The sequence below is a fragment of the Lactuca virosa genome, chromosome 2, assembly GCF_052849685.1.
Source record: "Lactuca virosa cultivar CGN04683 chromosome 2, Lactuca_virosa_CGN04683_v6, whole genome shotgun sequence".
Lineage (NCBI taxonomy): Eukaryota > Viridiplantae > Streptophyta > Magnoliopsida > Asterales > Asteraceae > Lactuca > Lactuca virosa.
This window is the reverse complement of record NC_136427.1, coordinates 165439043-165465032: the sequence shown is the minus strand read 5'-3', so window position 1 is coordinate 165465032 and position 25990 is coordinate 165439043.

Sequence of the window (25990 nt, the reverse complement as noted above, 5' to 3'; positions counted from 1 at the left end):
AGTATAATGAAGTACAAAGTAACTAAATGTTTTTACAAATTCCCAATCTTAGTTACTTTAGGGCAAAATGTGAATTTGTATGCTAATCCATGGAATTACACATCGTACCCTTGTCAAACATTAGTGGAGCGTGTGTGGCTAACCGGCACACTAGTTTGGGATTGACATTGGTGGCGAAGGGTGGCTCGATGTTTATCATAGATCAATGGAGCGTGTGTGGCTAACCGGCACATTGATTAGGTGATAGTAGCAATTGGGTGCACCACGTGATTCGTATCGTTATTTACACCTTGTTTGTGATCCTCGGCATCCCAGTCACAAATAGAAGGGCATAATCGAGATTAAACATGTCATTGAAAAGTTCAATGAATCTCAAAAGATCTAGGAGTTTCAATTCATTTAAAACTTAAAAGTTTTTTCGTTTTTTCATGGTGGAAATTGGTAAATTGTCATTTACCTACCTTCAAATATTATGCAACTAGATTACGACATCCCTCTTCTAGGTTGTAGAGTATTGTGTTGGATCCTAGCCTTGATGTTTCATTTGGGTGTTACATCAAGGATTCTTATCAACTAACTTGAATTTTCTCCCGTTTTGTAGATGTCTAAATCTTACAATGGTCTTCCCAAGTCCCTTGGAACAAGCTTTCCAAATGAAGATGACGTTCCACGATACGATCAAGGAAATGAGAGTCATGCTTCACTTCCTCCACCTCCTCCAATTATTCTCCCTGACCCACAAGTTCAAAGGCTTGAAAAGTTCAAGCTCACTCAAGCCCTTTTGGCAAGTAAACACGAAGATGGGAAACCTGTGTGTGCACACATCTTAGAGATGAAGTCACACATTGATAGGTTAAGGATGATGGGTGTCGATATCTCAGAAATGTCGGCTGTTGACTGGGTTCTTCAGTCACTTCCTGAATCATATAGTGAGTTCGTTAGAGAGTACTATATGATGGACCATGACGTGACCCTCATTGATTTGACCTATTTGCTTATAGCTACTGAATCAGAAATGATTTGGCGTGCTGATCAAGCAAATTTGTTTGGCAAATCAAACTCCCAAACTTCAATGGACATTGAAAATGGTGACATTGGAAATCCAGAAAAGGTAAATTCTGAGATAGTTCCTTGTGCCATTCCAAAAGAGTCCATCTGCTTCTACTGCCAAGAGAAGGGACATTGGAGACGAAGCTGCCCTGTTTACCTGAGAGATCTAAGAGATGGGAGAGTCAAGATGTATGGCTCTACTTCAGGTAAAATCTATTAACTAACTCTATAAGTTCCTATGCTTTGATTCTTAATACATGATGTGATAAGATTACATTTTGATGTTTTGCAGGATCGAAGAAAAGAGAGGAAGCTTAAGGCAGAAGCGTGTTGAATCTGATCATGAAGAAATGGATTTCGATCGCATGGACTCGAGGATCAGATTTTTGAGCTGCTACTCTAGAGTTAGGATAGATTGATAAGAAATATGTAATAGCATAGTTTTTCAGTTGAATTACATTGTAAGGACAAGTTTTTCCGCAATAAAATAAATTTTGATTTTGTCTTATCCTTGCAATGGTGTGTATGAAAAATTGATGATAAATTGTTTCTATAATGGATTTGATTCTTAATTATGTTATTTGTGGAAATGTCGAGAATTTGCCAAATAAGGGAAGATTCTCATCGCCCAAGTTTCAGTTGGACAGAAACTTGGAATCATGGAACTTGGTTGCGTGATGAATGAGAAACTTCATATTTGGATATTAGACTAATTCTTTGACAAAGTGTCAAGAGAAGGACTAGGAGATCGAGTACACTTGGTTGTGCGTTGATCAAGTCCACCACAAGAGTGATACATATATTCGTCATGATTTACTAAAGTTTAGTAAATATGATTATACTTATAAGATTAAGTATAATTCTGAGTTGATTGAAAGAGTTTCAATCAATAGCAGAACGAATAAGAAGAATCAAGTAGGCAGAAAGATAAAAGTTTCTCTATTCTAAGAAGAAGGGAGAGTACCTTTTATTGTGTTTTATGATAAGTCTTAATGATTAAGAACCATATCTCAATTGATCCTCTAAGTGAGTCTTAGTGCAATTGCATGTCTAAGAAGAGGAATCGAGAATTGTAGAAATGGTTAAATCAAGAAGTCAATCATACTTCGTTCCAATATCAAGTCTTAGAGTCAAGATTCTGACATGACTGACAAGTCTTAAGTAGGTTTATAACACTCGACAAATGTGGAATTTGGAAAAGTTTTTTTATTCTTGCACATTTGAAATTGGTAAGTTGTGATGTCTTGGATAAGACAAAGATCAACCAGGACCAATTGTGTGAAGTGTTAAACTTGACAAAAAAGGCTACACTAACTCTTGAATATTTGTTTGTCAAGAAATGTTTCTTGACAAGAGAATCTTATATGTCAAGGAGTTAGTGGGAGTCTTAATGGTCTTGAAAAGTTTCAAGAACAAATCAAGAGTAAACCTAGTTGATCATCACTAGCACACGACTTGAGGTTTAAAGCCTATCGTGGATGACATACTCTTTTTCTGTGCCATTCCAATTGAGTTAATTATGCGTGTGAGTTCTATGAGTTCTCATTTGAATGCATAAAGACAAAGCACCTTGATCAATGGAAAGTACATTGATATGAAAGGGTGAGTTGCTTGGAAGACATGGTGGGCATTCATGTTACCATGAGACAAGAAATCAAGATTGAACAAGTTCAGTCCATATGGTTTTGGATTTGTCGCAAACTTTCGTTTTGACAAATTCACATGGATAGGAACACATACATCATAAAATCTAAGTGTCATAAGGTTTTCCTCCTTCATGAAAATGATTGTGAGGAAATGCTTTCACTAAGAGAGATTTTAAGAAGATAGCGATTATGAAAATTGTATTCTCAAATTCGATTATGATTACGGCATCCCTTTTCATAGTTCGAATTGTGAGATTTGGCAATTGATCTGAACATTTGGGACTTAGTAACATAAATTCTGAATTGTTTAGACATACATGTGAGCTATCTAAGGCAAAGGTGTATGAGCTTAAAAATCTTAGATAAAGGCTTATCAAAGCACTAGGTATTAGAAATATGAACTTAAGGAATTCAATAAGCATTGTTTTCTAGAAGTTCAATTGTTTTCTGAATACATGTCAAAGCTAGTGGGAGCATAAGTGTTATGCTGGTAAGAAAATAATCATCATGTTAGTGGGAGCATGATTATTATGGTAAGTATTGCAAGTTAGCAATATTAATTATAGAAAACAAAGATTCACTTTGCAAAGTTGCAAGGGTTGAAAAGTTGTTTTGCTATAATTAAGGGAGAGAATATTATACTTCGTTTCAAAATTCTAAAGCTTAGATCGAGAAACGTTAATAAATATAGTCAAGGATACATAGTGCATTCTCAAAATTCGATTATGATTACGGCATCCCTCTTCATAGTTCGAATTGTGGGAACAGGGCACATAAAATATTATGGCAGAAGGCTGATAAAGTATGACGTCTTTATGTGAGACATTATGCATCGTGTGCAATACGCTTCGGGTATAGGATTGATTGCATATGCTATAATATTTGACCATTCTAAAAAATTTCAAATGCCTAGGGCATTAAGAGGGAAAAAGGACTAGAGTCGGTTTTGACTAAAATAATTAAACAACTATCAAAGGACGATCTGGGGTTCACTGAGGATTTGTCGCTTGTGAGTAGTTGGAAGTATAGTACTGGATGGACTATATTGACATTATTATGAATAGATAAGATTCTATTAAGAATGAGTTGTCATATGGCAAATATGGAAAATTTTCCATTAATGGGAGTTGGATATTAAGAAATATGTCTAGATTAGAAACTTTTATGCGAGAAGGATGTTCAAAGGAATGTACTTTGAATGTGAGACTTCACGTCTATGGAATTGTCTTGTAACAATTTCCGATAGAATACCTTGTAATTTCATTAGTTGGGTCTTGGTGACTTTTGTGCTATGACATTACGAAAGAATCATTGCATAAAATGTTAGAATCTGACATATTCTAAAAGTGGCAAGAATTTGATATTCTTATACTAATAATAAGGATTGGGGATTGTGAAATGAGTTTCATTGGAAAAGTTTTCAATTGATCTATTTCGCAAAGTATGGACCATAGGAAACCAAAGTGTGTATGCTTGGAGCATGGGACAATTGTGGTTATAATTCGAGTAATAAGTTGATTTTCTGAAACAGTAAGCAATGAATAATGAGTAATCAATATGGTGTTTAATAAAAGTGTTTTTATTTAAGCCCAAACGTTTTGGGACCATATAGGATTAATATTATTATTGCGTTTCATTTTGCATGTTTTGACTTCCAGAATAACTAGGTTATTCGAACCTCCACAGTTGGTCATACGTTGGAAGTAGGTATGAAGGAAGACTGTCATGAATCTGTCTGTAGATTGTCTAAAGTGTTTAGACATAGCACAAGTTTGCTGCAGAGTTCATGAGTGCTTTGATAAGATTGAAGTATTGGATTAAACCCACGCTCACTTGAATCACTTCATGGTTTTATCACGAGTGATTGGTGAGACGATAACATTGTATATTCTTGAAACCGAGACGTGTGAGTTGTTATTTGCTGGTCGGTTGCACATTGATGATAAGTAAACACATCAGTAACTTGGTGTTATAAAACTTATTTTTGTGTATGATTCGATTAGTAGGTGCAAGCAAGCATTTGAGTCAAATTTTATCCATTCCTTTTACCCAAGGTGGGATAAAAGCGATATTTGTGGGCCCCTCGATGATTTAGTGATGACAAAGGAAAGTGCTCGACCGGGCCAGGACTGATTTGATTTGTTCAATTAGTCAGTCGTTATAAATCGGAAATCGGGAAACGACACATAGACTGAGAGAATGATTTCAATCCATGTCTCATGTCTATACGATATCTTGTAGAATGGAGGAATATATAATCCCTTATCTAAAGGACACGCGTATCTGATAAGATCAGAGTTGACAGCGGCTTTTGGAAGCTATGATTGCTGATCAGGTTCTGAAGTCATACGCAGAATAGTTATTAGACTTATCCAAGTGGGAGACTGTTGGATTAGTGTCTAAGTCCATAACTATTTTGGTATGTACTTGACCCGATTATGAGCATGGTCCTTTTGGGTTGCCTTCACCATAGCAATATGTAGGATGAATTAAGGAGAGAGAAAGGTTTAATTATGATTTATTAATATATTATAAGAATAATATATTAAAGGAAAACTCATATTGTTTAATTAATATTAGTCAAGAATTAATTAAGAATTAATTTTGTGACTAAACGAGATTAATTGAATTTAGGGGACTGGATTTGTAATTATAAGATAATTACGATTGGGCTATGGATCACCTAATAATATATAGGTTGGACGAATTCTATGGGAAGCCCATTAGAAATCGTCCAAGGGATATGTTAAAGGAGTCCATGGGCTGCTTAGGGCCTAAGCAGTCAGATTAGGGTTTCCTAGTTGCAAACCCTAATAGCCTACATGTATATATAGGACCCCTATGCCCCAAAAATGTGGCTAAGAGTTCCTCTAGGGTTTCCAGCCGTTTTTGGTGCCTCCTCTCTCCTCCCTCTTCATCCAAGTTGCTTAGTGGTGTTTGTGACTCCATTAGAGGTGCAATACTTGAGGCACTAAGCTTTCTGAAGCCAATCAAAGCAAGGATTGATTGTTATTGCTATATAACAATCAAAGGTAATTACTAAACCCTTACTTCAGTTCTTATTTGATAGATTTAGGGTTTGTGAGTCTTGGATTCATTGCATGTACAATAGAGAAACCTAGATCCAAGCATTAGGGTTTGTATGAGCACATAGGATTGTTCTTATGCTTAAAACCCATCATATATATCTATACCCAAATTCACGCTCTCCCTCTAGGAGATTCTGGTTGCAAATCGAGCCATGACAGGTGATGCCATGCCTCGAAACAGTGATTCACATTTATGTTATAGTATATTTGTATATGTATTGTATGTACTAGATGTATTGTATGTTCTCTCTGTCTAGTATGTAGTATGTTCTCTTTGTTTCTCATCATAGTATGTTCTCTTGTATAATGTATAGTATGTATTGTTTCTCATAATAGTATGTTCTCTTAGTTTCTCATAATAGTATGTTCTCTTAGTTTCTCATAATAGTATGTTCTCTTAGTTTCTCATAATAGTATGTATTGACTCATGCATGAACTGACTCTTTGTATGTTTCATTGTTCTAGTAATAGTATAAGTAACTTCCTAAACTATACCTATTATAGTTTACTGGCAATGTTGTTTGTATGAATGAACATGTTGGTATACCTTTGCTACCCAAAGGTATTGAACTGAATGAAGGAACTTTTATATCTATATACATATACATAATATATAACTAAGATTCAAACGACCTTCGGACAAACAACCGATACCCTAAGTCCACAACCAAACAAGGAACAGGAAGTAAGGTGAGCTATCAGTCCTAAGTCCTTTCAATCCTACTTATATAACTATATCTATATAGATACGCATTTGACAAAATATAAGTTTAGAAAGAAGTTTTGTAAAACCTTTTGAAGAGTTTATATAAATATTGATGACTTGATGTCATTTTATAAGACGATTTAAAAGCAGTTTGGCATATAAGAACAAGTTTAATAGAAAGCATTTAACATGTAAAAGAGTTTATAAAACGATTTGAAGTAGTTTGTTAGATAACACAGTTTGAAAAGTAAGAAAATCCATATGTTTGATAGTTATTAATCACATGTGATTGATATAATAACTATATTAGTTCAACTTGTATTCTCCCCCCCCCCCCCATAAAAGCATTTAAAATCATTTAAAAGGTTGATTAAGGGGTATGAACTCACCTGTTGTGAGTGGTTTGGATGAACGAGTGGTATAGGATGCTAAGTGTCAAGTGAAGACTTGAGCACATTTGCACCCTTAATTAGGGTTTACGGCCCAAGGAGATTGCCTTGGCCGTAAACACCTTTTGTTCTTGATTTCTTGATGTTTTCAAGGTGTAAACTAAGTGATTCAAGCATATAACAAGCTAAGGCAAGAGTACTTACGATATAGAAGCTTGAAAGGATGTTTAAGGTCCAAGAACACTAGTGTGTGTTCTTGGTGTTCTTGGTGAAATGAAGAACACTTGAAGATCTATCAAAATGGAGAGATTTCATGGATGAAATCATGTACAATCACTAGATAAGGAGATGTAACAACCAATCAAGAGAAAGAATTCTTACATTTTTGGAAGATCGGGATGAAGATCTTATTATACTTGAGAGAGAATTGGGGTCTAGCCTTGAAATGGAAGAGAAATGAGGAAAATGATGTAAACTCATGCATATAGCATGAGTTCACGGCCAACTCATGAGTTTACGGCCCAAACATGAAGGTTTGGCCGTCAACTCTATTTAATGGGTTTAAGGCTTGATTAAGGTACACTGGACTCAAGCGGATACTTCCTAACACCCGATTCTTGAATATACTAGGCTTAGAACCCTCAAACAGACTGTAAACAGTGCTAAAAGATAGCAGAAAAGTCTGAATTTGATTGAATTGTTTGACTGTACAAGGTAGAAATTTCGGGTTGTCACAATATATTACATCTTTTTATTTAAACTTTTATAATATGGCATATTTTTTACCAAAAAAAAAGATGCGACATCTTAATAGATAATCATAACAGAACATTTATATAGGAGTACAAGTTATAGTAGTTATTTTGAATTGAGTTTAGCTGTTCAAAAAATAAAATAACAAGTTATAGTACTTAAGATTTCAACAAATTTGAACATGTTAAATTAGTATTATTTTTAGGAACAGTCCAAACTAAAGGTGAGCATTTGGACATGTGGACCGGACCGGACCGGTGAACCGAACCCGACCGTTTTTTTGGACCCCCGGGCCGGTTCTCGGTTCTAGGATTTTAGGGCGGTCCGGTCCATTTTTTTTACCGGTTCCGGGTAAAAACCGGTTGGACCGGCTTATTTATAAAAAAATTAAATTTTTAAACAAGAATATCTCATTCGTTTTAAGTCGGATTGATATGTGGTTTTTTCAACGTGTAATTTAGAGTTTGTAAATGATTTTAGACTATAATTTTGTTATTTTTGGTGTTATATTCAATGAGTTACAATCAACCAAAGTTAGGATATCAAAGCAGAAATATTTTAGCTATTCAGCAATAAATTAAATTTTTGTATTCTGTAAAATTGTTTAAACAAGCATATCTCATTCGTTTTAAGTCGGATTGACATGCGGTTTTTTCCAACGTGTAATTTAAAGTTTGTAGATGATTTTAGACTATAATTTTGTTGTTTTTAGTGTTATATTCAATGAGTTACAATCAATCAAAGTTGGGATATCAAAGCTAAAATATTTCAGCTTTTCAGTAATAAATTAAAATTTTGTATTCTGTAAAATTGTTTAAGCAAACATATCTCATTTATTTTTAGCGGATTGACATGTGTTTTTTTTCAACGTGTAATTTAGAGTTTTTAGATAATTTTATACTATAATTTTGTTGTTTTTGATATTATATTCAATGAGTTACAATCAATCAAAGTTAGGATATCAAAGCTGAAATATTTAAGCTTTTCAACAATTATTTTAGACTGTAATTCTGAATTTTATGTATTTTTTGACAGATAAATCATATGAAAGGGATCTTGATAGAGTACCGGAAAATTCTGACTTCGAAATTGTAATGGATATGGTGAACTTCTTTGAAAAATTCAAGACAAAAACAGAGCTTGTTTCGGCTACATCAAAACCTTTGATAAATCTTTTTATCCGGGAAGTCTTAGATGTGGACATACGTCTAAGAAAGTGGTCAGCCAAACCAATCTTTCTCGAAATGGTAAAGGACATGAAGACGAAATACGAAAAGTATTGGGGTGCCTATAACAAGATGAACGATTTTATGTACTTTGCGGTTTTACTTGATCGTACCACTAAATCACCTTTTTTGTTACATGCATTTAAAAAAATGATCTGAAACATGGAACCGTCATTGACATCGGCATGCATAGACATAAAAGCACGCCAAATGGTCTGAGATGTTGAGAATAGGATGGAGAATTTATTTATGAACTACTTGGAAAGATTTGACAATGGTGGATCTTCTCAACAAGATGTGAGTCAAATAGTCATTGATTATGATGATAACGATTTTTTCGGCGATTTTCTTAATACGGGAGGTAGCAACTCGGATCCAATGGATAACGAGTTACGAACCTATTTGAAAGAGAATATAGTGAATTATAAAAAAAAAAATTTCAATTCTCGGTTGATGGAGAGTAAACGCGATTAGGTTCCCGACAGTTGCTCGGATGGCGAAAGGTGATTACTTTTTATTAGTCTTACATAGTTTCTTTATAAATTAATGTCGTTACAATTTAATTCTTTTATTGTTAGATATATTGGCGATACAAATCTCAAGTGTGGCGTATGAGTCCGCGTTTAGCACATGTGGTAGAGTTGTAAATGAGTATCAGACTAGTTTATCGACGTTGATAGTTTAAGCTTTGTTATGCACCCAAGATTGGGTGAGAAAGTCTACAAATCCAATAATTGACAACGTTGACGACATCTTGATGGATGATGATATAGCTTTGGGTAAAAAATTTATACTCGTTCTTTTTTATACAATTATTATTACTTTTTATTAAATACTAACTACATTGTCATTGTGTGTTTATGTAGAGATTGCACAAGCTTTAAACATGTTAGATTTAGATGACAATGATATGAGGAGGAGGCAAATGGAAGGTTAGATTATGACATTTGTTAGTTGGATTAATTTTAAAGTCTAAACTATGATTTTTCATATTGCGGTAATTACTTTTGTATGTTTGTGTTAAGAACTTAAGATTGTTAATTTTTGTTTGTAAACTTGATATATATATATATATATATATATATATATATATATATATATATATATATATATATATATAGGGAAAAGTTCAATAGAGAACCATAATTATTGGTTCTTCAAGGAACCAAATCTTTTTTTCAATTTCTAGATCTTATTCTTTATCGAAAAAAAAATCTAAAAATATCTAAATTCATATATTAACATTGTGAATGTGAAAAATATTTTTCGGATTCACATTGATTCACATTGTGAATTTGACGTAAAAAAAATCGAATTTGATATCACTGGAAAAAGGATAAAAAGTTATGAATTTCTGTATTTTTAGTTTTTTTTTTTGATAAAAAATAAGTTCTAAAAGTTGAAAAAAAGATTGGTTCCTTGGTTCCTTGGTTAATTATGGTTCTCTATTAAACCTCACCCTATATATATATATATATATATATATATATATATATATATATATATATATATATATATCGGGAAGGGTTATTTGGATAACAAAAAAACCCTAAAAATCATAAAAATGCATAAAAAAGTACCTAGAGATCACAAAACTTTTTTTTGACATTTTTTATGAAAAAATCGTAGGTTTTTAAAGAAATTCGCTGAAAAAAAATTTGAAAAAAAAAATTTATAAAAAAAAAAAATTGATTTTTTATTTTTTTTCAGCGAATTTTAATAAAAAGCTGCGATTTTTTATAAAAAAAAAATTCAAAAAAAAGTTTTGTGATCTCTAAGTATTTTTTTTATGCATTTTTATGATTTTTAGGGTTTTTTGTTTTCCATAGAACCTAAACCTATATATATATATATATATATATATATATATATATATATATATATATATATATATATATATATATATATATATATATATATATATATATATATATTAGATTTAGATGACAATATATGTATGTTTGTGTTAAACTGTTACCAGTATAAACGGGTCCAAGAACCAGAAAACCCGAACACGGACACGGACCCGGACACGACTCATCCGGTCCGATCCACGGTCAACAATATTCTCTGTAACCGGTCCGATCCGGTCCAAATGCTCACCCCTAGTTCAAACTTGATAAATCCATATAAAAATCTCATTTATTTATTTTAAAGCCTTTTGATTAAAAAAACAAAGACAAAAGTTTAATAATCACATTTATCGATTCACTAATAAAGACACACCCAATGAACAAGAACACTCTGTTTCCAATAGATTAGCATACACAAACGTTACATAATAATACACATACGAGAGGTTTACCAAATAAAGACACAAACATAAACTTTGTATCATTTTTCTTATACATTTTTCCGTATGTTGACGATTATACCCCTTGTCTGCATGCTGACCCATATGAGGCACTAAATCAAACCAAGCAAAACTGGAACCTGAAAAATAATCCAAGAATCACAAAGAACAGGAAAAAAAAAACATTGACAAACATTCAAAATCTAATAACATGGTAAATAAATCATGGTAACATGTTGCTTGACTGTTGGAAACATAAAAACTGGTTTGTAACTTAATTCAAATTGTGTGAAAAAAAAAATTGTATCACAATTTAAACTCCATTTCTTCAATCTCTTTTAACTTTAGTTTTGTTTTAATGTTATTTAAATGTTCTATGAATTAAATCTTCAAGAAAAACTAATAAGCATAATGATTAGATTCTAAAAACAATGGTCATCTATAATGTGCTATTGCCACAGTTTCATGACAAAAAAAATTTATGAATGTATGATTGCATTATACAATGAAACAAAACTTAGGTTATGTGAGATTGTGAGTATTAACTCTAATGTTTTATAAAAGCTATTGTGTAATACATGACATGACAAAAAAATATTATACTCACTTTAGTGTGGATTTAACTAATAAAACTATGTGAATGTCAATGGGACACTAAAAGGTGAGACATGCATTTGTTCTCCATCTCTCATACATATAAAAGATATGAATGACCCATCATCCTTGTCGTTGAAAATCTCCCTAGAAAGTCACGCTTAAAACTAATTCTCTATTTTTTCTGAACAAACTATAACATTTTGGGAAAATTTTGTGGTTTAACTAATATGTTATTCTAATCAAACCATAAAAGTTTCAAAGGTTTTTCCATATTAACCATTTTAACCGGGTATAACAAGTTAAAATGGTTAATTTGAAAAATTATCGAGCGACCATGATGTGACAAAATTACCGATGAAACTTTTATGGTGAAAAAATATAAACTAATAAGGGTTAGTCAAATTGCAAATTGTCTAAAATTTAATTGTTTTTTATTATAATTTGGAATTCAAGCCCAGATCATGGGCCCAAAATTTAATGGATTTTTTATATAATTTGGAATTCAATGCCGAATATAGGGTTCATGTTTTTTTAATATTTGGTTGGCCGACTTTCCACTTTACAATCTAATCCCATGCTAGTTGTAACATCTCAAGCCTATACTTACAGCCTATACTTACAGAGTAGCCCAATAACATCTTGATCAATCGAAAGATCAGTGAAAGTTATAAAGAAATTAATATTTTATTAGGTGTTTGCTTGAAAATATTTAGGTTGTGTTTGCAGTGTAGATTAGTTTTCTTTTTTGACCTTATTACAATGTAGTGAGATAGCCCAAGGAGTTTATAAACTAGTTATTTAAAGGAAAATCTCTCGATAAAATCTCAATATTTTGGGTCAGTTTACAGTTTAATCTCAATATTTGTTTTTTAACATAAAAATCCCGATTATCTAATTTTATGCGATAATCTGTTATTTTCTGTTGAAAAAAATAATGATTGTTTCGTTAATTTGGTCAAAATATAAAATAATAGTTACTTTTCTGTTAAAAAAATAAAAGTTAAGATTAAACCATAAACTGATCCAAAATATTGGAACTTTATTGGAGATTTTCCTGTTTTAGAAAGCCATTTGAGATAGTTTATCGTAGGGTTTGTCCACAAATTTTCCAAATATATCCTTATATGCTTATTTCCATAAATTTTGTAAATGTCTTTTTATGTTATTTTATACTTGTCATCTAGCTTATTGACTACTTTTATTAAACATTATTTCTTTATCAGCTTATAGCTAGTTTGTCAAACACAACCTTAAAGTGGCTACTTATGATCTTTTCTTTTTACCCTTTTAGCGGTTAATGTGATAAATTGTTTGGTTTATTGGTTATTCCAAGACAATAATTGTTTGGTTTGTAATACAAAACCTAATAAATCATACAAAAAGATTCTGAAAGTGAAATTTACAAAATTAAAGATTTTTTTTTATTTTATTTATTTTTTTTATTTTATTTATTTATTATTATTATTAGATAAAAGAGTGCCAATGTTTGGTTTTGGGTATAGGTGGAACCAAAGAAGTTTGAGATTTTGGCAAATTAATAAAGAGAGTATACAATGGAACTCATACAATTGAAGAAAGAGATGGCAGCTGCTCATAATCGTAAACTTGTTCACCCACCCAAAGGTACCTTCTTCTAGTTGTTGTTCAAGGAGGAATTATAAAAATCATGTATACGATGAATAATATTAGCACATATCAAATGGTACTAAATGATGTGAACGTCAACAAAATGTTTGATTAATGGGATTGTTGTTTGTGTCAAATGTCTAATATTTTATTATTTTAATATGAATCCCTTCTTTCGGTTTTTCCATCAATTGTAAGATGTGTGAATGTTATTGTTTGTCTATTGTGAAATTGTTATTTTTCTAGTAACATCTGAATTTGTCCATACCATTTTGTTGTAAAAATATTATGTGAGAGGTAAATCATACGATAGTGAAATTAGACGTGTATGTAGAGGAAGTTGAGATTGGTAAAACCTAATTTCATAAAGTAGGGGAAAAAGTTATATGCTTATTCTGTTTCCAAAACATATAAAAAGTAAGACCTTTAAAATATGCTTATCTCTTTTTCCATTTAATTCATAAAAGGATTGTATTATTCAAGGAACTTGATATAAGTAAAAGTATAAAAAAAGAGGGTAATATAATGGATGTAAATGATAAGCTTTAAAGTAAAAAGGAAAAATGAAGGTGATAACAATGCTTAAACGTGAAACATGTTTTATGGATTATGTGATAGGGACTACCGGACTAGTATATATAACACAGGGTTGGGACTTTATAAAGATATGTAAAAAAGAGTTGCTAGTTTCAATCATGTATATGGATGTCGTTTGATGAAGAAAAAAAAAATCTTTTGTTGTTAATAAAAAGAGAAATGTCTAAAAAAAAACTATAATAATTTTTCAATTTTATTGTGAAAAATCATTATTTATTTTATTTTCATATGCTACCATTAAATAGTATACCATTACATAATTAAAAAAAAAATCATTAGAACCATTAAGTTTTGTATCTAGTTTTAGTATTGTATTTATTTTGAAAAAAAAATGTGTATGACATAAAAATTATTATTATTAACTAGGTGTGAGACTCATGTATTACATGAGTTTATTTAAAAAATATATATATGAAATTTTAACAATTTGAGAAGTTTGAATTTATATGAAAAATGAAAAAAAATTAATTATTAGAATTAATGATGCTTTAATACATTGAATCAGTTACATATATAAACCATTTCTAAAAAATACCTTACATATATATTACCTTACATATTAAATGTGAAATTTTAATTTAATAAAATGAAAAATAAAATAAAATGACAAGTAGAAAATAGAAAATTCAAAAATTCTAGAAAATGTCATGTGTCCAAGTGAAAGAGAAGAAGACATGTGGCAAAAAAATTTTGATTTATTAGGGAAGATTTATTATGATTACCATCTTTATTATATATATATTAAAAGAGAAACCTGATTACATCATCTTCAACAATCAGGTCCATTGATTAGCTTTCATTTATATTTTTCCACCCTTGGATCAATTTGATGATGTCATCCTCATGATGTTAATTGAATTTTTTTTAAATCCTTTCAGAATGTTGATTAAGGAAATAATTATTTTTTCGGATTCCGACATTTATGATCAAAATGTTAATTAAGGAAATAATATCTTTAAATCATTCAAAATCGTTGACCCTTATAAAGTTCAAAACCATCATTTAATCAAATCCAATTAAATATGCATCTAAATCATCTATTTTTGACAATTATTTGAATTTAATATAAAATCACGCCTCCTGTTTTCCAATTATCTCTTGAAAATCGTTAGTCAGCTCCCATTCCTTATTATCTTCACTAATATCATTTACTTCCAATCTTTGGAATACTAAATAATAGATAAACATATTGTCTCCAATTTAAAGTAGATTTTAAATGATTTTGTTTCTCATTGTCCGCGTTTTGAAAATTATAAATAATTCTCACATTTCTCATTTTCTCTTTCACATGTCTGTTCTTATATCAATGCACTACAGAAATTGAACAAAACAATACATCAACCTTCACATTAGTTTTATTACGAATCTTCAAGGTATGTTCTTCTCTGCGTGTGTTTTTTTAACATGTGTGTGTGTTGTGTTTCCCTTTGTTGGTACCTCTTATATGTGTTAACTAATTATTTGTATCTGTTATCAAAGAAACCTTCATAACAAGATTTACAAGTTCATAAAAATATTAACAACTTCATCTTTTTTATATAAAGCAAAGTGTCGAATTTCTACATCTGCACACATTTATATTCACTTTTATAGATAGGGTCAGACCCAATATAAGTGAAATATAGAAAATCATAGGTACATGAATATATTCAGATTTCTATAAACATTTAGAATTCGTATAATCATTTGTTATGTTATAAGATCCATCTATGAATTTTCTAATCTTTCAAACCTGATATAAATCAAGCAAAAATAGCTAATTTGCATCATGCAACTTCAAATTAACATGTGTATGTGTTGTGTTTCTCTTTGTTGGTACCTCTTATATGTGTTAACTAACTATTTGTAAATGTTCTCAGTGAATCCGTTCATTGCCCACTGCATAAATTCAAATAAATTAAAATATGTATTGTTAACAACATGGGTTATTCACTTTGATACTTTTGCATGCAAACTTATCAACCAAAGTTTGAGGTTTTTTCTTTTACTTTGAATAATTATTCTATCTGTTTCTCTTCTAATTTCAATAATGGAATATTAGAATTTATTGTTTTACACGGTGTCTTGAGAACAATAGAATCTCATGACCATAAAAGTTGTATTTTATCTGCTTATAAAATAGTAGTAAAATAGTTATTAAGAAAACAACTTAATTAAGATTTTATTTAAATAGTATCTATTTTTTCTTAGTCTCATAATTATCTCTAATAGTTTTGTATTTCTCTTTACAGAAGGTGAAATGGCACATAATAGTGGCAATAAAGTCGTCTTTGATAGTCTTGCTACATAGATGTCTCGAAGGAATCATAGAATATTATGTGTAAGTAGCTACTCAACGCATGACATTTATTCTAATTTATTTTAAGAATGGATTTGATTAGTTAAATTATGACGTGTCACTAAAAATAAAATTGAGGATTTAAGACTATACAATTCCATCTAACTTTCAATTCCTACATTTAAGGATATTTTCATCAAAGATTTCGTTTATTTTTCTTAAAACAGAAACTTTATTACATTATTTTAAACAATTATGGTTATTGATTGTGTTTCCTTTATAGGTTTCCACCCTCGGATCAATTTGATGATGTTATCCTGGCCAAAATGAATTAAAATATTCTAATCTGACAGTTATGATTAAAATGTTAATTAAGGAACTAATATCTTTAAATCCCTTCAAAATCGTTGACCCTTATGACGTTTAAAACCATCATTTAATCAAATCTCATTAAATATGCATCTAATACATCTATTTTTGACAATTATTTGAATTAAATTTAAAATCATGCATTTGTGAAATTTTAAACAAGATTTCTGTTAAACAAGGTAATTCAAATTTCCATAAGTAAATAACCTTTTTTCAGCTAATAATCCGTAATTAACTTAACTTAATAACCTACCATCTAATAATTCGCATCTTATGTACCTTTTAGATGTTTTGCATATGATTTAATCTCATATCATTAAATCTTAAATCATTGTAATCATTTCCATATTCAAATTTCAATATATATATATATATATATATATATATATATATATATATGATTTCCTATTTATTTCATTATTCATATTAGTTACCAAATTACTTTGGTTGTTTTTAAAATCCTTTCCTCTACATAATCATCATCGACGACACCAACATCTACATAAGGTTAGCAAACTGATTTCGCGTATTGACTTTCTTTTGTTGTTTGTTAATGTGTTCAATTACATGTATGTATGTATGTATGTGTGTTTTACGTGATGTTGTTTTACAAAGTTTCTTTCGATTGCAAATTAGTTGATTACTTAATTTGCAAAGTGTTTGCTTTTTTCCTTTTTTTTGGGTTAATTTTTTTCTGAATTATATCTCCTCTTCCTTCACAATCTGTCATCTTTTTGGGCTATATATATTTGCAAACTTTTTTTTTGTGGGGATGGGGGTGGGGGTAAACATTTTCCTTCGTTATAACAAGATTTATGCCAGCAACAATCATAGTCCATATGAAGAAGTAATTTTTTTAAAATTAGACACAAATTGAGAATTAAGAGCATTTATTTGCTTCTTGTCATTCAATTTGCAATAAAATTCTGGTATAAAATGACTTTGATGAAGTATATCGATCTATTACGAAAGAGTACATGGGCATTTCCGTTAATTTTGACGCAATAACACACATTAATCCTTTGTTTTGGCTCATTTTTGATGACTTATTTGGTTAGTTTCAGATTCATTTGTGAAAATTTAATGTTCTTTGGCTTTTGGTGCAAGTGTATGGTTTATAGTTTTTTTTAATTTTTTTATTTATAGCAAAGTACTTTGCTATTTACGTATACATCTTTATAAAACAAAAAAGTTTTATTTTTTGGTTTGTGCGAGATTCAGTCTTAAAGTAATTATTTTTGTTAAACTGAAATAGCAAAAGACTTTAATCTAAAATTATAAAAATATGATTAGAGACATTTTTAGCTATTTGGCAACGTTTAGGTTTAAAAATACAAAACATGATTGGGGACATTTTACTAATTTGACAAAGTTTCAATCTAAACTTGCATATGATGTTTTGAAAATATCATGCTGAAAAGTTTATGCTTGAGAAATTGAATTTGAAAATATCATAACAATATATATATTAGTTTTAACTAACAATTATGATAAAACATCTATCTTTTTAAATTAATAGTTTTTTGCAAAACAATGATTAGTTAATATGATTAGTTATTACAGTTAGTTATAACTAAAGATGAAATTACGTTTAATATATGTTGGTTATTTTAATTTTTTTTTAACATTTAAAAAAATGAACGAATGATTCAACTTTTATTTTATAGATATTATTTAATTATAATTCGAAAGATATGTTAAGATTCTAATTAAATATGGTATGATATAATTTTTTTTATTTTAATGAAAATATTGTAAAAACCTTATTAATTTTGGTATGATGTTGAATATTTTTGGTATAATTTTTTAGATGTATACTATATTATAATTTTAATTAATTTTAACAAAATAGAAATTAACTATCTTTGGAATTGATATTAATTACGAAAATGTCATTTTTATATATTAGAGATGATTATGATTTTCTTAATTATTATGTCATAAGAATCCGATTAATTTTGGTATGATTTTAAAATATCTTGGTATAATCTTATTACATTTTTAGGTTGATTTAATAGTAAATAATATATAATCTATTTATGCATCCTTTGAAATTAAGTATAAACGATTTTGTTGACAACTATAATATATGGGTAATAATTTCGAAAATTGTCTTTAAATTTCTTCTGTATATATATACTGTATGTGACTTCCTTAACGATTACTTTTATTCACTGTGAACATCAAAGCTCTCTAACATCGGAATCAGGATACCGACAAATACACGAGGTTAGTGATTCCATTCTTTTTACGTATACAATATAATTTTTTTACTTGACACACATTGAAAGACGATTATTACCTCCTGTTTTGCTTATTAATTGTCAATTCAACTTATCAGATCACTTCAATTCATCAAATCAATACTGGAGTACACTTCGGGCAATAAAAGTAATGATATACAAGATCACCCATCCATCGTATGTGGTTTACATCTTATTGTCTAACAATGACATTTTGCGATTCGATGTATATTCAGAAGATATTTAGTGATATATGCACCTTCTATTATTAATGATATCAACTCGTGTGCATCGATGCTTATCAAGTTTGACGGAAAATTGAGATATTTTTCTATAGGTGGAGATCGTTTGTGGGGTATTTGGGTTTTCATTCAGAATCGATGGATTAAAATAGATGTTAGTAATTACAATGCCGATGCACATAAATTGTGAGATTATCGAAACAATCTCCTTAATTTTTTTTAAAGGAAATACGATTGAGTATGTCTTTCCAGCATATCGTTCTCATGAAGTATTTTCATTTTGTTAAAGATTTTGAGATAGTGACTATGCCAAGTAGAAATATATTTTAATCTTCTCATGTTTTATTTTGTTTAATGATATTAATTTTTTTATGTTATTTTATATTGTTTTTTTATTGTGTCGGCTTTTTATAACTTTATATGAATTTTTTTATACGTTCTCCGCGTTTAACGCGGGTCATAATCTAGTTGGTATTAGTATAATAATAACAATTATCATTAATTGTCTTTGTTTTTAGTTTCAATATTTTTTTATCAAGTTATTCGATTTAGGCTGGTGGGTACACACCTAACCTCACATTGCGGTGGCGGACGTGGCGTTGCAGTATGCGGTGCGCACATCACCGACCCCATATTTGTGTTGCGGTAAGGCTACAACGAGAGAAGATTATACCACACCTCTTTGTGTATGTGTTGTGTGTTGTGGGTGGTAAGGTGTGGTATGACATCCACCAGTTTTGTAAGGTGAAAAAAATGATGTGACATTGCAATAATGTGGTGAGTGTGTTATGACACCCCATGACCTTATAAATTTCCGTAAATAAAGATCGATTCCATATATCCAAAAAATTAAAAATCATTTACTTTATTTTTTTCAGAACCATCAATTTTGTAATTATTCTTATATTTTTTTGGTTTTTGCCATTTATTATCTATACTAATAAATAAAAATCGTTTTGTTATACCTCTTATTCTTATTATTTCATTACATGTCATTTTCTTATTATTTTCAATTAAAAAATTCGCATGTAGCATTTTATGAGCTTTTGTTTTTTATTATTTTATTTATTTATTGTTTATGAAATAAATGTATTTCAATTCCAATAATTCATAAACTGACTCATTTTCCTTATAAATTTAAAATTCATAAATTGAAATCGTATCTATTTCGAAATTTTTAAACATATTTATAATGTTTACACCTTTGTATTTATTTTTTAATTAACTTGTATAATACACGGGTCTCAAATATGGAAACTTTAAACAAATTAGACAAACTTACATAAATGGTCTTTATGGTTTACGAAAAATTATTATTTCAGTTCCTAACTTACTTTTAATATTAATGGTCATTATGGTTTCAAAATCGTAAATTGTTATTTCCCGAGCCATATAAAATGACATCGTAAATTGTTATTTCCTGAGCCATATAAATGACTTATTGACCTTTTTTTAAAATTTCTTCTATATTTATTTTTAACTAATTTCATTTAAAGAAAAAAAAACATAAACCCCAACCCCCCCCCCAAGATAAACCAACCTTGTCATTGGCTTCTCCCCTTTATCTCTAGCGTCACTCTCCTCTCATTCCTTACGATCGTCGTCGTCATTGTAAGTTCCGGTGCCCCAAGGTGAAACTCCAACGAAATGACTTATGGTTGGTAGGGATATGATCATTATAGACGGTCCTTCTAATTCTATGGCCAAGCATTCGATATGAAGGGTGACGCTACTTCGAGTAAGGGTGTCGCAAGGTTTCCCAACAGGTTTATTGGGTTACCAAAAGTATTGATGTATGTTGCATGATTAACTTCATGTTTGATGAGGGGTTGAATGAATCTATGATGATCGACAATGAGACGGAGTTTCTCCAACAAGTTCCTTCCAGCAAGACCAGCACAACTGGACATGATGCATACCCTTGATTCTTTTATTGGCATTATTAGAATGGCATTTACAGGTACAACTATTGCCTTCCTCCAATAGGTTCCTTCTGGCTTATTTTTTTCCCTCTCCGGTGGAAACAATCATCGCTCCCTTTCCTTGATTGTGATTTTTATACTAGAATATGTTGGGCATTTTCAACAATTATGTTCATTTTTTCTCTTCTGATTTCACTTTCATTGCAATAGGAAGTTGCCGAGCATTTCCAGTAGTTGATTGGGTTTTCATTGCAACGGGATGCTCCAAAGGTAATAAGAAATATGACTTTATTTTTTTTGTGAAAAAAAGGATGAAATAGAGAGCATATGGTTTGAATGTGTTTATACCAAGTGTGTTTGCATACAAGATTTTGGGTTGTATTTTGTTTATACGAAACATGTTTCACACATCTTCGTTCATCCATAAAAAATAAAAAGATGAAATAGAGATCATATGTTCTGATCCAGATTCTCATACGTTTAGCGTTGGCTTTTGAGATCAATTTGACATTCTTTTAAGAAATAGTGGCAAATGTGGGAAACATGATTTGGATTTGGAGATTGTTGTGGGAGAAGAGAGGGATGGTTGCTTCTAGATTTGAAAACAACGATTTGATTTTTACTTTAATTATGAAACTAAATAGAGAGGTTGCCAATGATTTTTGATTACCGAATTATGGTTTGTTTTTGTGATTTTTTAAACATATGGACCATTTCTATAAAAAAAATCTGCATATAAGCATTTTCTATAAACTAGAGGGACAATGTTTGTAATTTATTTTTACACATGACCAAACCGATGAACAGAGCCGATCCTGGGTTTTTATCTACAAACCGGTCCTCCAAAACCGAACCACACCGAATGCGTATAAACAATAAATCACTAATTTATATCATATGCATATTATTTAAAAGATTAATATCTACTATATGTTGAATTTGACGGTACTTAGGTTTAGCGTTTAAACTTTAATAGATATACATGTGAGTATGTATGATGTATGTGAGAATCTATCTTTAATTTCTCATAAGTCATAACATTATTTAATTTTGTGGTGTTGTGTTTCTATAACCATATGTGGGTACAAATGGAAAATCAAAAATGAGTATGGGGTGAAAATTAATCAATGTAAAGAAAATCAAAATCAAACAAGTGTCAAAATATTCAATAGGAACAACACAAAATTAAATGAACGTCAAAACTTTTCACGGTTCAAAATAAAATCATATCCGTGAATATAAAAAATCGCACCATATGTTTTACTCGGTTTAAAACCGACACCGAACCGATACAAACCGAAACCGCATTTAAAAACCACAAAACCGAACCATTAAAAAACCGCACCCAACGGTTTTTAAAATGCAAAAACCGCACCATGCGGTTTGCAGTTCGGTTTGACCCTAAAACCGCACCAAACCGCATCATGATCACCCTTAATTGTGGCCCTTGGACCACATAAACTATTTACATTAAAAAAATAGTAAGCTAGTTTGAGAATTTTTAATAAACCAATGGAGCATTTATCTACTTTTGTCAATAATTTATTATAAGAAAGGGTTATATGAACGAATAGTCAGTCGTCAGCGGTCTAGATTCATTGTTAGTGGTTGTGTAGGCGGACATCATCATTCATCGGTCTTGATTCATTGCTTTGTGTTGTGTAGGCGTTAGGCAACTTGGGCAACTGTATCAATAAATCATCAATAAATAAATATATAAATAAATCAACTTACTTTTAGGAAGTTTAGTCGCCGTTTTTTATGGCCGCCGGTTTGGTGGGTTACGGATTCTTTCTACATAAGGGTCAATTTTTAATCAACGTTTCATTGTCACCGACAAGCCAAAAAAACTTGATATGTTTTTTATGCAAATACGGCCACAATCATCTTGTCGTATTAAAAGAAAAAAAAATGGTGTATACTATTTTCGGCTATGACATTTTTCATAAAATCTGTACAAAGAAGAGTCTTCACAGTAGGGGGATCCCGGAAAAATTAGGGGTTGCACGATCGTTGAAAAATAAAAATTTCGAAAAATTTTCCACTACGTCCGAAAAAGTCAGGGGTTGCCGGTGCCACTAGTGACCCACCCTAAAACCACCCCTGAAGAAGACTATGTATATAATGTGTGTATTGTATATATGGTTTTATTTGTATGTGGGTTTTGAAAGTAATTATTTTATAAGGTTTGTGATGACCATATTGATATCATATGTTTCGTTTGACCGTAAGGATATGAAAACCTCTATTTGGTAGAAGTTTGTGTAAAAAAAATTGAATGTGTTTTGGTTGGTGATTTTAGTGTCATCGGATATTTCGTATAAATGAAACTAATATGTGAGCTCATTGGTTTATGATTTGTACTTTATATTATATGTTCGGTGTGTACGGAGGACACACATATATAAGATCGAATTATAAGCCAGTACGACAAAATGACATGGTCAAGGGGGCCACGTCCCCTAGCAGGGTCCTAGGGGCAGCACCCCAAAAGATTTTCAGAAATTTGAATTAGTATTATAGTGGAAAATCTGAATTTTAGTGGATGATTATGGTAAAATTGATAAATCTCGTCAGTTTTAGAAACCATCAATTATTCCATTAATTTCGGGATTTACTAGACTAATTTAGAAAACGGCAACCCTAATCGAACCCTAATTGTCAAGTATAAATACGACTCTTTTCTTTGAGCCGGTAGACCTTTTTCTTAGCTCTTCTTCTTCTTTGATGAACTCATAATTCTTCTAGCAATTTCGCTTACGATTCTGTGCCTAGATTCGTAAGCGTCCTTTTAGATTATCCTAGACTGGATTTCTTGTAACCCGAACATATGGTAGAAATATCAGTCCGGAAAACGAACCTACGTGATCCACTGAGAATTTGGATTTCCACCATAAACCCTAACACTTATGCGATAAGAAATATATTAATGGACGTTGTTATGAGGAAATATGAAGCAATGCTTGCACGTCAAGCAAGGATTGCTAAGCTCAAAGAAAAGCGGAATAAGATAGCCAACATTGTTCTTTTTTAAATGGTAATATTGTTTTGTATATCAGCCCAACGCCGAATGTGAAGATACACCATTAAATTTATTTATATGTTACTGTAGGGATGAGCAACGGGCCATACCCGGACCGGACCGGCCCGAAGACCGAAAACCCGAAGTCCGAAAATCGTGAATTACCTTACCCGAAAACCGGACTGTTTTTGTGTGTATCGGGTCCGGGTTCGGTCCGGTCCGGTTCCGGGTATTAAACCGGGTTTCGGGGTTTGGACCGAATTGGATCATTTTTTTGTAACGGTGGAATGCGATGGAGAGTTGGAGGGCCGAACCCAAAAAAAATTGTCACTGCCGTGCACTATGGAAGAGCCGCACAAATGTTTTTTTTTAGTTGTCGCTCGACTGGACGAGCCTCACAATTCCTAAAAAAACTAATAGTAAATGAATGTTCATATTTTTTAGAAGAAAAAAAGCCTAATAAATAATATTACGATAGATACATTACGGAATATCCAATTTGGTGAGACATGTGGTACTCAATTTTAATATGCAATCACATTAGATACATTCTTTTTTGTAACACTAATTTATAATTCAATAAAAGCTTTATCGCATTAACTAATAAGTCAATATTATTATTTATATATTCTAAAATATGTATAAAAGGAATTAAGGTGAAAATGTTTTCAGGTCCGATCCGGGTTAAATCGCGTATTCCGGGTACGGTCCGGTCCAAACCCAAAGCCCGAATAGTGGTAAAAACAAAACCCGAAAACCAGCCAACTAATCTGAATATCCGGTTCGGTCCGGGTCCGGTCCCGGTTTTTTTCCGGTCCGGTCCGGTCCAACGGGTCATATGCTCATCCCTATGTTACTGTGTGAATAAGATGTGAAATTTTACACTTTATTTTTAGTTTAAATTGTGAAATATATTAAATTTTGTAACGTCCCAAAAATTATAAGTAAAATTTTCATTTTTTATAACACTATTTCAAATAACATTCCATTCCCAAAATCATTCGATGTGGAAAAATAGTATTTAAACATCAGAGTAAAAAATCACGATTAATCAAATGCGGAATAGACTTTGGGGGATGTTGTGCAGTCATGTTGGGCCCTTACTTTTTGAATCGGAAGTACCTGAAACAATAAATATAAAACCGTAAGCACAAAGCTTAGTGAATTCCCCAAAATACTGCATACCATATATATACGTCAGCTCAAGGCTGTACCGGGTTTATTTCACCCCCGGGTCTATTTCACCCCCGAATCTATTTCAACTCATATGTCAACACAAGGTTGTACCAGGTCTATTTCACCCCCGAGTCTATTTCAACTCAATCGGTATTTTTCAACCGTACGGGTCTATTTCACCCCACATATATATAACAAACAGACACACAGGCATACATACATACATCATGAGTCACACAGACTACAAGCACATATAATCCCTAGTGTCCTACATTATAGTGAGCCAACTCACCTCAATCTAGAGATAATCAAACCACATGCGCTGCTGCTACCGGGCTCCTTACACTGAACACATCTAAATTATCCCTTATCGATAATTAAGGAAATTTCCCATAGTCCAAGGTCCAATTCATACTCTATCATATCAATGGGTAAAAGACTATTTTACCCTTCCCACATCTGACCCAACAACTAATGGCCCAAATCCTAAAAGACCCAAGGCCCAAAAATGGCCCATTATGGCACTTGGTGCGTACACCTTGCGTACTACCCTAGTAAGCCCAACATACGGTGCTGAAACCCAAAATTGCAAGTTTTAGGTCTTATTCCTTTAAGACCAAATGTCCAAATCTTCAAGTTCAGACCTAATGGTCGTCTATAGTCATAAATTTCCTGACTTTATGACCTAACATGACTTAATAGAGCCCAACACCAAACTTAAGCTTCCTAACATAACAAAATGACAAATGACTCACTTGAAAGTGCT